Here is a 4,781-nt window from a genome sequence, read left to right on the forward strand (position 1 = left end):
ATGACACTCTTTACTCTTTCAATGTACACACACACACACACACACACACACACACACAAGCACTTAAAGCAGGAGCAGGAGAGCTGAATATGGGCCAAGCACTGCCTGGGGCTATCCCAGACACACACACACACACATATACACACGCAAACACACACACACACACACACACACACACACACACCCTCTGTCTCTCATACTTACTGATTGCACATGCACAGACAAACATATACAGATGTATAAACAGACACACAGTTTCTCCTCTTAGGTGGAAACAGAGGTGTCACAGGTCTCTGTTGGCACCAATGAGTCATACCCACTGTGGCTTGTCAATAGTGAGTTCACACTAAATATAACCTACGCATTCTGTTGCAAAGACTGTACACACACACACTATTGTAACACACACATATACACACACACACACACAGGAACTAAAGTGACAGCGTTGCACATTCGGGAAAGCACTTAATACAGCTTAATACTGTCACGTTAAAAGGATGACTGACCTGTGTGAATGTCTGACTGCTGTTTAACCTGTGTCCACCTGCGTGCTCTGGGCCACGCTGGGCTGATTTATGCACACGCATACACACACACACACACACACACACACACACACACACACACACACACACACACACACACACACACACACACAGATGCTGTGTTGAGACCTATCCCAGCCAAACATACCACAGCTGTTCAGTCACTGTCTCCAGTCGGAGAATGAGTTCAACTATTTGAGCCAATGAGGGGAGAAAAAAACCTCACAAAGACAAAACTCAAGAAATTCCACATATCCCTGAACCTCCGGCCACGCGTTTCATCATCCCGCTCTTCCTTCTGCGGCCAAGGAGAACTCGCAGAGCCGAAGTGCACACAGCGTGGTTTTTTTTTCCCTTTTCCCCGTGATTCATCCTTCGTTTTTTCTCCGGGTTGAATTACAGAGGTCCTGTACCGGCCAGGCTGCGGGGGTAATTTGAAACAAGTCCAAGTTAACCAGGTCTCAGTCATTCTGGAGACTCTACAGTGACGTGTGCTTCCCCTGCTCACACACACACACACACACACACACACACACACACACACACACACACACACACATATATTTCTCTCTTCCCTGATTCCCTGATCAGATCGGAAAAGGAGTTTCAAGTCCACCAGAGTGTACAGTATTTAAAACAATCAGCACATTCCTGGTAAGATGGTGAGGTCATTGCTTCAGAGGAATAGAGAGAGAGAGAGAGAGAGAGAGAGAGGGAGAGGGAGGGGGAGGGAGGGAGGGGAGAGAGGGAGGGAGAGAGAAGGATAGAGAAGGAGAGAGTGTGGGAGAGAGAGAGTGAGGGAGAGAGATAGAGAGAGAGAGTGAGGGCGAGAGAGAGAGAGAGAGAGAGAGATCAGATGACCTGGGCATCTATGTGAACACCTAGATTATTGTGTTCTTTGCTATTTTAAAATGAATTAAAGTGCAAAACTCCAGACAGGAAGACAGTTTGAGTCCTTGTGCTGTTGTGAGTGTGTGTGTGTTTGCAGAGTGTGTGTGTGTAGTGTGTGTGGGTGGGTGGACACAACCTCACCATCTCTCAATGAGGGAATTCGGGCTCTAGTGAAGGCCAGAAATCCTCCCAGACGTATTATCCTGCTGCCATGCTCATCATAATGCTGAACAGCATAATATACTCTCCCCACACCGTACAAGCTTTTATAGACGGTCCCCACACCGTACATGCGTTTATAGACGGTCCCCACACTGTACATGCGTTTATAGACGGTCCCCACACTGTACATGCATTTATAGACGGTCCCCACACCGCACATGCGTTTATAGGCGATCCCCACACCGGACATGCGTTTATAGGCGGTCCCCACACCGGACATGCGTTTATAGATGGTCCCCACACCGTACATGCGTTTATAGACGGTCCCCACACTGTACATGCGTTTATAGGCGGTCCCCACACTGTACATGTTTATAGGCGGTCCCCACACTGTACATGCGTTTATAGGCGGTCCCCACACTGTACATGTTTATAGACGGTCCCCACACCGCACATGCGTTTATAGATGGTCCCCACACTGTACATGCGTTTATAGACGGTCCCCACACTGTACATGCGTTTATAGGCGGTCCCCACACTGTACATGCGTTTATAGGCGGTCCCAACAAAAGAACATTTTCCTGTGACCTCTGAACCCTGATGCCCTTCTGGGATTGTTCCATGAGCAATATTCTGTGGGTTGGCTTAATCTTCTACAATCATTACTAAATAATTTCCTTAAATCGTGCTTTATGTTATCGTTAACAACTATGGATGTGATGAGGTTAATCTTGTAATGTATGACAGCTTTATCCCTGATCGTTAAAATTTTGATTATACAGATTATTGGGGAAAACGTGATTAAAAGAGCTTTTTTTTCCTATTTCCCATTTTCATCTTAGCTCTATGTCAAATGAAGCCGTGAAATTACTTGTGTTACTTTCTATTTTAGTGACACGTTTTTGTAATTACTGAATTGGATTATCATTCTCAGGGCAGGTATCAGATCGTTGTTCTCGATGTCCTTTGATCTCTTGCTGTTTTTCGCAGTATTGGGTGAACTACTGATTTTTGAGACAGTTTGGAGTGTGTGTGTCTGTGTGTGTGGGAGGGGTGGGGGGGTCGTTTCAACAAAAACAAGTGCCTAGTGTGGTTTCTGCTCGTTTTGCAGCTGGAGGTGGAGGTGTTTGCCTGCACAGGGGGGGGGGGGGGGGGGGGGGGGACTTGCAGACGTGTGTGCGTGTGCGAGTCCGTTTGTGTTCATGTGGGTGGGTGTTTGTGTGTGTGTGTGCGCGCATCCTGTGGGACTTGCACAGGTGGTGAGGAGGAGGGGTAAAGGGTGGGGCTTGGAGACGCATTGACCACTTCCTGATTCTGAAGTACAGTAAGTTGCTAGGCGCCCTTCCTTCCCCTCTGCTATTGGTTTATCTGACATGATGCGGGTGGCTGAGCATGCCTTATCCTCTCGTGTGTGTGTGTGTGTGTGTGTGTGTGTGTGTGTGTGTGTGTGTGTGTGTGTGTGTGTGTGAATCCCACAGTCGATGAAGAAAGCACAAGGTGCCAATGAAGGACAATAACAAACTTGTACACAGCCATGTTTGGTAATCGTTGGTTATTCTTCGGTCAAACAACTCACTGGGACAAAACAAAATGTAAATGAAGGTTTGAGTCTGAGTGAAAGGTTTTGTTTTGAAGTTTCTGCAGTGGAAAACATTAAACATTCTTTCTCTGAGTGTTCAACCACAATGCTGTTTGACATATGGAATGTTGCTTTGCCTGAGGAAAGTGGTTTAAACATGTATATGTGTGTGTGTGTGTGTGTGTGCACGCACGCTCGTGTACCTCCTCAACCTGGGAATGGAATGCACTGTAAGCCTCAGACCTCAGCATTCTACGGTGTTCTGTGTGTGTGTGTGTCACAGCACACAGCACTGACGGGTCCACCATGGTCAAAGTCCATATCCTCCGACCTGCTGACTGGCCAGCCCCAGATCTGGAGAACAGCCACCTGGGGTCAGGCAGAGGCAGATTCATGCACCTCCCGAGGAGACGCAGGGTCAGTTCACCTGAGCAGCAGCTGCTGTGGAGGAGGACAGGGCACGGAGGGCAGTGAACACAGCCGCTGCTCCGCCCACCTCCGCCCGCTCCGCCCACCTCCGCCCGCCCGCTGCCCTGAACCTACTCATATGTCAGATTATATGACACGGTGTTGTAAGCTATTTTACTACATGGTGGAGCTTTTCGCAGAAGTTTGTTGATGAGAAGGGAATGTTTACAAAGGACTAGAATGTTTAGAAAGGGATAGAATGTTTAGAATTTTTAGAAATGGTTAGAATGTTTAGAATGTTTAGAAATGGTTAGAATGTTTAGAATGTTTAGAAAGGATTAGAATGTTTACAAAGGGATAGAATGTTTAGAAAAGATTAAGAAAAAGATTAAGAACAAATTTTTAGAATAAAATATGTACATTAGACCATTCACATAAACAATTATTTACATTTAAATTCGTCGTAAATTCAAATAGCAATATTTTGAGTTAATATATACTTAATTTTATTTATATATTAACTATAGTTATAGTATAAAATTATTAATTATATATTTATTACTTAAAATATTAAAATACTTATTGAAGTGTTTAAAATGGAATATTATTCAATATTTAATACATTACCCGTCAAACGTTTGGACACACCTGACTACATTTTCTTAATAGTAAAAAAAGGCATTTTAATTTAATGGATTGTGCTTAAATTTGTTTAAAGGTGTTACATTTTGGAAAGGTGTTATATATGAAATCAATCTCAAAAAACATACACACAAACACAATTTTTCCCCAGAACTTTACAACTGACAACTAAGAACTTATAGTTCTTTAGTTTGTTTTATTCTAGAACTTTAGTTCCTCACTCTGCGTATGTGAGAACGTCTTCAGGACTGTTGGAACAACATTGCAGGTGCTTCTTTGGGAAGCTAGTTAACAGAACACAAAGACCGTACAAAACTGTAATCAAAATATCGGGTAGTTCTTACTTCAAAGAATCCAATATTGGTTTATTAGAGTATAATAACATGTTTTCGTTCATTGGTTTGGCATCTTCTCTGTTTGTAATGTCCAAAATAATAAAAAATAAACAGAGTAGGTGTGTCCAAACTTTTACTGTAGTGTATATTTTACTGTAGTGTATATTTTACAGTAGCCCATACAAACTGTTGTCTCTGAATGTTTTAACAAAGGGA

The sequence above is a fragment of the Brachyhypopomus gauderio genome, chromosome 9, assembly GCF_052324685.1.
Source record: "Brachyhypopomus gauderio isolate BG-103 chromosome 9, BGAUD_0.2, whole genome shotgun sequence".
In the NCBI taxonomy this organism is placed as follows: Eukaryota; Metazoa; Chordata; class Actinopteri; order Gymnotiformes; family Hypopomidae; genus Brachyhypopomus; species Brachyhypopomus gauderio.